The sequence below is a fragment of the Zootoca vivipara genome, chromosome 10 (genome assembly GCF_965207765.1).
Source record: "Zootoca vivipara chromosome 10, rZooViv2.hap1.1, whole genome shotgun sequence".
Taxonomy (NCBI): Eukaryota; Metazoa; Chordata; class Lepidosauria; order Squamata; family Lacertidae; genus Zootoca; species Zootoca vivipara.
In genome coordinates, this window is record NC_142593.1 from 7,225,933 (window position 1) to 7,237,715 (window position 11,783).

At 44.1% G+C, this 11,783-nt stretch overlaps 1 long non-coding RNA gene across 1 annotated transcript; it reads right to left on the reverse strand.

Moving 5' to 3' along the window:
* Nucleotides 1-2,839: 2,839 nt before the first annotated feature.
* LOC148684359 (uncharacterized) lies at nt 2,840-7,246 on the reverse strand. Its single transcript, XR_015946031.1, has 2 exons — nt 7,111-7,246; nt 2,840-3,081 (listed from the first exon to the last, which is right to left on the reverse strand). It is a non-coding gene; the product is annotated as an uncharacterized LOC148684359 (long non-coding RNA).
* Between the last annotated feature and the right edge of the window lie 4,537 nt (nt 7,247-11,783).

Consider the following 11,783-nt stretch of genomic DNA (forward strand, 5'->3'; position numbering starts at 1 on the left):
CAGAGGCGGCTTCGGCTTCAGATTGGCTGCAGGAGCTTCCTGCAGCCAATCCTAAAACGCGCCAGCGTTGCTGAAGTCAGTCGAGGCCTCTGCGCCATGCTGGTTTAGTGCAGGGACTGACTGAGCGGGCGGCAGGATCCGCAAGGTTTGCGGGCCGGATTAACAAGCCTGGTGGGCTGCATCCAGCCCCCAGGCCGTAGTTTGCCGACCCCTGGTGTAGAACATGGCCGTTTTAGTCAAAAAGTGAGTTGGAAATTTGGGGTAGGATTTCTCTTACCTTTAGATTTAATTTTGCAACCTGTTTGCTATTCAAGACAAATCAGGAAAGGAAGTGCAGGCACTTTTGGGAAAAAAAACTGTGAAGCTTTATGTGACATTTATTTTCCCCAAGGGGATTTATTTCCATCCATTCTGCATATGTTAGCAAGCGTGATTCGGACAGCTGCTCCATGTCTCCAGAGCAAGGGCAGCTGAAACTCATGAGAAACAAGAGCCAATCTTCAAATCAGTTATGATAACCACCCTAACCTTGTGTGATCATGTTTCTAACTACTCAGAATGTGTGTGTGACAGGCCCTTTGTCTTGCTGCTTCCTTCAGCCTAAACTGGGATTCAGATGCTTCATGCATGAACTTTAACATCCGGAGCCATTCGGAGCAGTTTCCCAAATGCTACTCGCAGCCTTGAATTTTGCAACAGCCCAGCATAACTCATTGACAATTCCAAAAAGTGAAGGGCATGAAGAAATTATTCAGAGCCATTACAGAGAGTCTCAAAGGGGGGAATACCTACAAAGGTGTACATAAATTAACATAACAAAATAAGCGCTCCTGTGGAGTGAGAACCACAATGTTGTAATCAATATAGAGGCTGCATGTGGCGCCTCAACACTTTCTATGCTAATTTTATCCCCGAAGGAATTGTTATTGATTTGGTGTTAAAGAAGGAAGACACAGGAGACTTCTTCAACACAGCACCTCAGTGCAACGTTTCTGTAGCCACACCTTCCTCTTTCACTCATTTGCTTTTCTACTTATGTTAAAAATGGGGAAAAAACAGTCACACTAGGTTTGGCGAGGAATTCGTTGTAGAGTAGAATCTAGACATATTTAAAAAAAAAAACGTTGTGAAAATGCTTTTTTCAAAAACATTGTGAAAAAGAGATTGAATTTGCCATAGCTCACCATCGCCATCTAGTGTCATCTAGTGTATAATGCACTTCACAACACACTTAAAATGTTTTATTTGCAGCTGTATAGCTTAGTCCTAGCACTAAGGAGATTGTTCCATCAGGCAAACATAAATGCTTGTGCTGATGGAGCGATCTCCGCTACCCTCGGCTTGTGCACTGTTCTGGGGGTTCTCCCGACCCCTCTGATCCAATTGGGGGAAGGCACAGGGACACATGAGGGCAGTGTTGTTGTGGTAGCAGAAGTGAGAGGTTTGGGGTGCAGGTGCTGACATTGACAGCATCATTCAGATTTTTTTGCTCTTCAGAATTGTTGTTGTTGTTGTTTAGTCATTTAGTCGTGTCCGACTCTTTGTGACCCCATGGACCATAGCATGCCAGGCACTCCTGTCTTTCACTGCCTCCCGCAGTTTGGTCAAACTCATGTTCGTAGCTTCGAGAACCCCTTCATGGATCAATGCCTTGTCGTGGCGAAGGGGCTTTAATAACTGAGAGAAGCTATGAGCTATGCCATGCAGGGCCACCCAAGATGGACAGGTCATAGTGGAGAGTTTTGACTAAACGTGATCCACCTGGAGAAGGAACTGGCAAGCCACTCCAGTATCCCTACCAAGAAGACTCCATGGACAAAGACAACAGGCTCTTCAGAATAGGGGTGGGCAAATCTGTTAATTTTAGTTTCGCATTCTTAAGTGCAGTTCTCCACCTTTCCCCATCAGACCGTGATGGTTATTTTTGTGAAACATTTGCCAGCATTTTTAGTGCTCGTCAATATATGTATTTTTAGCACACTTTCTGCCAATATACTCTGAACAAGGAGTCAATATTTTAAAAATCCAGATTGAGAGAGAAGAAAGTGTGGGAAGGCACACTTCAGAGGAGAACATCGTATGGACAATGGAGAATGAATGGAGATACTGGAATCTTACTATCCACATTAAACAACAGCATGGATAAGCCCTAAAACTGAAGAAGTGTGCATGCACATGAAAGCTCATACCAATGACAAACTTAGTTGGTCTCTAAGGTGCTACTGGAAGGAATTTTTTTATTTTTTGTTTCGACTACGCCAGACCAACACGGCCACCTACCTGTAACTAGAAATATCCCATATAGTAGTTTTAAATTGAATTCAATGCCAGACAGACCTTGGGCAGCAAGGGAGTGGAAAATGTGGTTTTTAAAAATGCAACAGTTACTCAGCTGAGGTTTCTTCACTGTGTGAGTACGTGCATCTGGTCACATAGCAATTAAGAGCTGGCAACATGCCCAGAAGAATGATTCAGCAATCTCCAGGGCTGGATAATTTGCCTAGTGATAGAGCCTTAGCAACAGCTTTGTGATTGGTGCAGTAACCCTATTAGACTAAGGGTGAATTTGTGGGGTTGTGTGGGGAGTTGGTGGTGTGTTTCTGATGTGGTTATTGTGTTGTAGAGAGATAGAGAGAAGTACTGATCTATGTACTGTTTGTTATTTTTGTTCTTGTAAATAAAGCTGTATATAGTTACACGGTACTAGTGGCAGTGAGTTTCTGTGTTCCTGCAACTTGCCTTCATCTTGCAACCAAGAAGTTTCCGCTGTGCCTGCGCTACTCTGCTGAGTTCAACTGGTATAGTTGGCATTTACATACAGCCAGGTTCAGCCTTGCCGGTCTTTAACAGTATTTTACTGTTTATGCCTTGATACCTTGCATGGGTACAATTGATGCACTATGAACTGCCATCTCCTGTGTGGAGGGTGGCGCACACAGCAAATGGATAGGCAGCTTGTCAGTTGCCGGGTAGATGGCAATGCATGCACATTGCAGAAACTGCAGCCACCAATTTTGCTGCTTGGCTGCACATACCCAGTTCTCAGCCTACCTGTTCCTCCACCCTGGGTTGACACTGGGCCTGTTGGGGGGTGGGGGAGAGAGAGAGAGAGAGAGAGAGAGAGAGAGAGAGAAGAAATTTGATACATTTGGAAGCTTCACATGCACAAGCCCCAGGGAGTTATGCAAGAACATCTGTGCCTTGTGCAGCTGCCATTCATTTCACTGGCATTCAGATGGAGGAAGCTGTTGTGAATTCTGCCCTGGTTTTTATCGCTTTCTTATAAACAAGGGGAAAACTTTAAGCCAAGCGGTGCGGCACAAATTTAAAAATAAATGCGAATTGTGATATACTTTCTTGCATGTTAAATTTATCTTTCTTCTGCATACCAACAAAATGCTGCAGAAAGTTACAAAAACAACACCCCTCTCTCATCTAAATTTTGCATCAAAATTGAAGCCATACCAACCCCTATCTTTGAACATGGGAACAAATCTTTCACTATTATTTAAATCTGAAAATAAAACATCCCAACAATTTATGAGTGGAAAAATATCTACCAGGATCCAAAAAATCAGAGTGGGCAGATTGCAGGAGACTGGAGAAAGACTTAAAAACGAATTCCAGATGTTTATGCTATAACATTTGAGCATTGTTTTTAAAAATCTAATTACTGAATATTTGCACTGGGTTATGGTATTGGATATGTCAGGGGATTGTTGCGGCTACTCTCGAGTAAAGACTCTCCAGTCCGCACTGTCTTTCAGAGTTTTATTGTGCATACTATTTACAGTGCAGAGATAACAGAAAACATGACCGCCTAGTCCGATTCAGAACCCGTCAATGGCTGCTGCCTGCTTTTCGGCCAGCATAAAATCCTGGGCACCCCAAAACGCCGCCCCTTCGCCCTACGTGTGGGCGCGTGCCTCAATTTGGGCGCTGGAAGGAGAGGTCTCCCCTCTTGCTGGCTGGGGTGGCTCCTGGGCTCCGACGTCTTGCTGAGTCCCTCATCCGCTGACCCTTGATCAGAGCAGTGTCAGGGCTCTGACACATCTCTGAGCCCTTGCTCTGTTCTGACACATCTCTGACCCCTTCCTCTGTTCTCCATAGCGTTGCCAGGGCCCTCTCTCCAAACCGCTCCATTCCTCATTCCCTCCTCCTGACTCGCTGCTTGTGCTGTCTCTGGGTGAAGTGCTGGTCAGGATGACCGGGGGGGGGGGGAGGCTGACAGGATCATAGCTGTCAAGTTTTCCCTTTTCTTGCGAGGAAGCCTATTCAGCATAAGGGAACTTCCCTTTAAAAAAGGGAGAACTTGACAGCTATGCACAGGATAGTATATGACTGTGTTTTCCTGAGAACAAGCCCACTGAAATGAATGACTAAGTTAGAGCCATGAATTTCAATAGGTCTATGCTGAATAAAACTTGATTGAATATCACACAAGGGATTTAGCTGAGTATGACTAAACTTGGATATCACTAAGAATATTTTAAAAGCAGTGCTTTTAGAAATCATATGAAATATTTGCTTAGAAAAATCTAGGCTTTATCCAGATCTAGTCTGGGTACTGCTTTGGAAATAGCTTTGTATTTTCTGTTCTTGGCAAGTTATTAGTGTACTCTTGTACTGATGTAGTCACAGGTGGGTCTGCTCAGAAATTCAATTCTCATTTCAGACCGATTAGTGATATATAAGGTGAGGTGAATTATAAGCTACTTTTGGCCATTGCTGGAGATTGGCAGTAGCTTAGTTAGTGACCAAGCATCTGCTTTGTTTCCCTTGTTCCTAAATCAGCATCAGTGGTGAGCTCAGTTTCCTTATTTAAAACCAGGCTTCTTCAGACCATCTAGCCCAGGCATAGGCAAACTTGGCCCTCCAGATGTTTTGAGACTACAACTCCCATCATCCCTAGCTAACAGGAACAGTGGTCAGGGATGATGGGAGTTGTAGTCCCAAAACATCTGGAGGGCTGAGTTTGCCTATGCCTGATCTAGCCACATTTGGCAAAGGTGTTGCCTCTTTGACCACTTCAAGTTTCATCCTAAACACGTTTCCCTGGAAAGCCTGCAATACTAAACAATGATACTTAGGGAACCCCCGAATAAACATCTCACAGGGAGAGCATCTGTTTTGCATGCCCAACGTCCAAAGTTCAATCCCTAGCATCTCTGGGTAGGGCTGGGAAAGACTCCCTGCTTGAAAACTGGAGCACCTGGGTTCTTGCAGTATCTGGAGTCCTCAGAACAGATGGTTGTAATTAGTTTTTTCATTAATGCTCTTGTGCCTTTTAGACAGTCTGCCATACAGAAACTTAGCACGTGGTGCTTCTGTAACACAGGCATGGGAATTCTGCGGCCTTCCCAATATTGCTGGACTACAACTCCTATCTTCCCATCAGCCCATGCTGCCTGAGGCTAATGGGAGCTGGAGTAGCATTGGGAAGGCTGCAGGTTCCCCCATAGCTGCCAAATCTCCCGTATTCCCCGGGAAACCCCCGTTTTTTCAGCTGTCCCCAGCCGGAAAACCGGATTTTTTTGTTTTTTCCTGGTTTATTCTGGCGCGGCAGCCATTTTGGAACTGGGCGGAGCATGCTCAGAAGCGACTTTTGATGCTGCTTTGCCCAGTTTCAAAATGGCTGCAGCGTGACTTCTGGTGCGGCGACCATTTTGGAACAGGGCAGAGCAGCATCAAAAGTAGCTTCTGAGCATGCTCCACCCAGTTCCAAAATGGCGGCAGCACTACTTCCGGTCTGCTACTTCCGGTCCAGTCCCTTATTTCTCAGGCCTGAACTTGGTAGCTATGGGTTCCCCACTCCTGCTTTCATGATCTCAGCCATGCTGAAATATAGCAGGTGAAATTTTCCCCAGAGATAGATAATGCAATGGGAAAAGTCCCCCCTGCTCCATTACAACATTGGAGGAGGCCAGTAAAGAAAAAGACAATGGTAATCCTAGGACTCAGGATGGCACCACCACCACCACCAAGGTGCATTGTCTCCACAAAACCTACTCTAAGTTTTGTTGCACTGCATACAGCTAGTCACATTGGGCAGCCTTTCCTGGGCCAGGGCCTGTGTGATCTACGTCAGGGATTTGTGAGCTGAGTCTACTATGAGCCCGAAGTCTAGTGCCAGAAAACATGGGCCCATGTGCTTATGTTTATCTATGTGTGTGTGTCTGTAATTATAATATTTAAATGAAAGAGCATACAGTGTAATTAAACATCAGGCAAAATCTACTGCTATAAAAACAATGTTTTCAATTAACTGTGAATTTATTACTTCACATAAGAGCTTTGTGGCCCAAATGGTCAACACATTGAAGACTTAAAAGTGCTTCCAAATCCAGCATTTGAAGCCTTGAGTATTTCTGGCATTCTATAGATGCCCTTGGATTTGCGTCAACTCATAAAACGCTTTCATGGGGGGGGGCATCTCTTATGTGTTTTTTGAGGTACAAATCGTCCTTAGAAGAAATGTCGCTTTTCACTTTGATGCAAATTAAGAAGTCCTGTCTTGTTTGTTGATCTCTTTGATTTATGGGTGCCTTTCTCAGGCAGTCGAATAAAGACTCTTCAGAATAAATTATCATCCAAAATATACTTTTTTATAGATCTCATTGTTTGGAAGGCTGCCTGGAAATGCTTTCCACCATTTGAGCTTAATATTGTGGGAGACAAACAAACAAACAAACAAACAAACAAACAAACCAAATGGATAAAAGAAACCAGAGCAACTCAGTTGCCTGAATCTTTTCTGCGCAACAGTTTGAGGGAAGTAAAGATATTTTCAAAACAAAGTTAATTGAACTCAGGAATCAATGAGACTTAAGCCATGACGAATGCGTCCCACTGATTTCAGTTGGAATTAACAAGCTGCATACGCACTAAACCTTTAAAGCACATTCAACCCACATTATTCCCCTCAAATAATTCTGGCCACGGTACTTTACTCCTCACAGTTACCGTTCCCAGCAACCCTTAAACTACAGTTGTTCTGAACTGCAGGCCCAACGGAGGACTTTAGGAATGGTTTGGGGCAGGGATACCAAAGAAGGATGTCATAAACATCAGTAATGCTAGTGCTTTATTAAAAAAAAGGTGTAGACTTACAGCAAATCAGCCTGCCAGGTCTCCTAGGCTTTACAGTTGTGGGAGGGACACTTCAGCAAGGAGGTGGCTTGTCTGCACCCAAGCAAACACATGTATATTCTTTATACACAAAGCAGCATACTTGCTTTCGTCTAGGGCTTCCCATTGTTTCGCCTGCCCAGGTGAGGGCATAGGTGGCAAATACCCAAGTCTTACAAACAGTTCCTCCTTTCTAGGCTCTGAGCCCAGCACCCAAAGCTCACAGATAAGGATAGCACCAAAGCCATCCAATTAGCCTATATCTTTTTTTATTTATTTTAAGTTTATTAATATATTTAAAATGTTACAAAGAGAGAAGATATGGAAATCAAAATCGCGTCAGATCTTACAAATCAAAACAATTACCCACAATTATGCGAAAGAAAAGAAAACAGAAGTCAAGAGAAAGTATTATGCATACATATGTATATATTTCCCCCCTCCCATCCTCCCACCTTCCCCCCTCCCATTCCCCTCGTTTGTTTATGTCATACTATACATTGTGTATGACAACACTGGAACATGGAGAGAGAGTCCAATGGAGGTCAATAAAGTGGAAAATGTTGAAACAAAAAGGGTCTATCTGATTTTTTCTTTTATATATTTCTTTTCTTGTCAAACTTCCTGCCAATTTCTAATGTATTTTTAAACTTCTGCGAACGTACTAAACCCAGTATATTTCTCTAATACACATATCTAATACGTTCATTCCTCTTCATGTATCAAAACCTTGTATATAAGTTTTGTTTTTGTTCCCCCCCTCTTTTTATTTAATCGATTATTATCCTATTAGCCTATATCAAAGCAAGTGAACGTGAACTCATTGCTACAGCAACTACCTGTTAACTGGGGGGGTTATTTGACTACCAAGATGGCATTTTTAGCAAAGCTTCCAGAACAGTTCACCTTTGGTTCAACATAGAATTCTTTCTTTGGGGGGGGGGGATGCGCTTCATATGTGCTTTTAAAATAAACTGTTTATGTGGCTTAAGTTCAGCTATTCTGGTTGGGATGGAAAGAAAGTTACCTGAAACTAGCATAGCAATCAGGTCCACCTTGGGCCCCAAGGGATCCTGAGCTAGCTGAGCCCCTCCACAGCCTTGGAATGCTCCATTTCAGGGTCCCCCACTGGCTGCCACTGTGTGGGTGCATGCAATCTCACTGGTGGCCCTTACCCACCTGTTGACCAGGAGAGGTCAGCAGCGGTGGTGTCAGGATGCTGTCAGCAGCTCCCGGCTGATTGCCCAGGAAAGTATAAAGGCAAGGAAAAGTATCTTACTGTAATTTTTTATTTCAATATTACAGAGAGAGGCTTCTTGGATAATGGCATTGTCCCGAGTGAATCTCCACCCCCCCATCTCTCCCACTTCGTCATTCATCTCTTCTACAGGTGCTGCTATGTGCCCTCTGTCTTTGAGCTCTTTACTCTCCTACTTTTAAGGCTTGCCGGGTTCTGGGAGATGGGGAGTCTGGAATGCTTTCTAAAGACACCGTGTCAGCCAGCTGCCGTTCCGGTCCTGCCTCCTCCTCCTCTCCCATTATTTCCCAGCTTTCCCGCCTCATCTGCCTCTGAGCTGTGACTTCCCTCAACCCCCTGTTGTAAATCTAGACCAGGCACCCCCAAACTTCAGCCCTCCAGATGTTTTGGACTACAATTCCCATCTTCCCCGACCACTGGTCCTGTTAGCTAGGGATCGTGGGAGTTGTAGGCCAAAACATCTGGAGGGCCGCAGTTTGGGGATGCCTGGTCTAGACTGTCTCCCTCTTTCTCCTCCCTGGAAGGGTCAGGATGGGGAGGCCATCTCCACCATTCCTCCTCTGCTCAGTCCCTGACAGGTGGGCAGAGGGATATCTCCAACCAATCCACATTCAGCTGCCAGTCATGAAGTAAATGGTAATAGCTGATGTAGATCACAGCTACATTACAGACTGCAGCCTTGACTTATCCACACATAAGATTTTCCTGCTCTGGTTCCTCTGCTAGACTTCATAGTAGGTGAACCCTTAAGTTATCACAGGCCAAAGACATGCAACCTCTGTCATATCGCCAGCCATCCACACGAGCCCTGATCATGAGACACAAATGCATTCGTGAAAGGAGGAAGGCAGAGTCCAATCGCTGCCACTAACCAAGTGCGTACAAAGAGTACGTGTGTCAGGGATCCGTCTTTTCTCATGGTCCCTGACCAAACAGAGAGAGAGCCCATGAGAGTACAATTTGTATGTGTGTACAGACCAAGGGTCACCGACACTTGCTTCCCAGCCCCCCACCCCAAGCTCCCGCAAAAGGTGTCAGTAAATATACCCTCAAAAGTCTACAATGTACAAGAGACTGTTTGCTTTTCTTCCGTGGTTCCTGTTTGCAGTGGCTCATGCTCTTCTGCACTGAACAGGCCCCCTTAAACACATTTCATAAGATGCCAGTATTGGGCACCTACCCACCATTCCCTTCTGAAGGGAGGAGAGGTGCAAGGAGCGTTGCTCTGTGTGTTGGCAGGGTGGTGGCTGATGTAGGTGCCTTTTTCTTTTTTCTTTTTTAAAAAGACAATTTATTAAATTTTCCAATTAAACACATTTAAACAAAAACAAAACAAACAACCACAAACACAACAACACATAATAAACATAATCAACACAAAAGTTTTCTTCTAGGCATCTTATCAATTATTACATTTTTCTTTGCTCTGCCGAGCTTTGACTTCCCTCCTTCCCCCCATTCGGTTTTCTTATCCACTCCTATCTCGCAGTTTCTTTATTCCTTCTACCTAAAGTCAATTCGTAGGATTTATTTCAGTCCTGCAAGTGTCTTTAAACTTCTACATTTCTTCTCCATATAGTCCACAAATTTAGTCCAATCATTTTGGAACTTTGACTCTCCCTGGTTTCGGATCCTGCTAGTCAGTCTTGCTAATTCTGCATAGTCCATCATTTACGTCTGCCACTCTTCAATCGTCGGTAACTCCTGGGTTTTCCATTTTTGGGCTAACAAAGTCCTAGCCGCAGTTGTCGCATACATAAATAATACTTGATCTCCTTTCGCTATCTCTTGTCCTATAAGTCCTAATAGAAAAGCTTCCGGTTTTTTTGGGAAAGGTATTTAAAAATCTTTTTCAGTTCATTATATATCATTTCCCAAAATCTTTTGATTTTTTCGCATGTCCACCACATATGATAAAATTCACCATCCTTCTCTTTACATTTCCAGCATGTTTTGCTACTCATCCTAAACATCTTAGCCAATTTTACTGGTGTTAAGTACCATCTATACATCATCTTCAAAACATTCTCTTTCAGGGCAGATGTAGGTGCCTTTTCACCATTGATGAAGATGGTTGATGGTGAGGGCATGCCCACACTCTTTTTGGTTCCTGTCTTTCCCCCCTGCTCTTTAAGGTGTGGCAGCCATTTTGTGTTATGTCGCACACCACATTGGCAGCCATTTTGTGACTGGCACCCATGGCACTTTCTCAAAATTCCAAATGCGCCCACTGGCCTCTGAAAGTTGCCAATCCCTGGGGCAGATAGTCAAGTGAAGGTGTGTAGCTCTTTTGTTGTGCTCCCTGCCATTCTTCAGTTCTTGTCCCATGTGTGTATATTGCACAAATGTTCACCATGCTCCTGAAACTGGGATGTACCCGAGACGTGTTATTTCCATAGGAGAACCGAGATTCACAGGTACGTGTTTCAATATAACAAACCCCTAGCAATTCCATTTGTCAAATATATATCGTCAAGAAATTATGCAAGCTGTTTCCCTTACAAAACAATAGCACCGCATCTATTACGAAAGCTAACCAATGTGTTCCTGAATCAAATTCTTATTTGCTACCAGGCCTCTGTTCATTTTCGGTGGAGCTCTGCCAATCTGCCCAGTTCTCCTGCTTTGCTCTTGTGCAGTCCCTGAAAGTGAGCTTTTCATGGGCTGTCTGTGATTAGACAGTAGGGTCTCTGTAAGTGTGGTCTCATGTGAGCAGCTGTACGGGCTTCCCCCCCTTTCTGTAGAGGGAACTTGTCATTAAAGAACTGAGAAGATGAGTGGGTGTTACCTTGGGCTGTTTTTCTTTTGCTTTAGACGCTATGATGGCATTTGCGCTCGTTGATGGTGCCCGCAATTCACTTGTGCCGATGAAGGCTGCTTGACAGCTGCATAAATCACACTGCTAGATGCCCCAATAGATTGCCGCATAAGAATTTGTACCAGACCACCCAAGCACAGAGCTCAGGGGCGGCCCAGTCACACTAGCCTTGCACAGAAGTACAGTAATGCAATTCTCTTTAACCCTTTCTCCTTTTCACTTGAACTTCACATCGTTTGCCTTGTCAGGGACTCAGACTTCTTTCTGAACTCTGCGTTGGATTTCAGGGCCTGTCAGGCAAAGGAATTGTGCTTCCCTGATCATCTGCCCTGAGCCTCCTGTTTTAATTGCTGTTTTAACTGTGCTCACCATTGTGCTGTTTTAATGGGTTTGTCTTATTGTGGGTGTTTAATGTTTTGATGGAATTATGTACTTTAAGTGTGTGTGTGTGTGTGTGTGTGTGTGTGTGTGTGTGTGTGTGTTTAACCACTTGGAAGCCACATTGATGCAGCATATAAAATAATATTAAAAGTCTCTAATGCTTTTATTTCTGACATCAGTGTTATGGCATCTCGTATA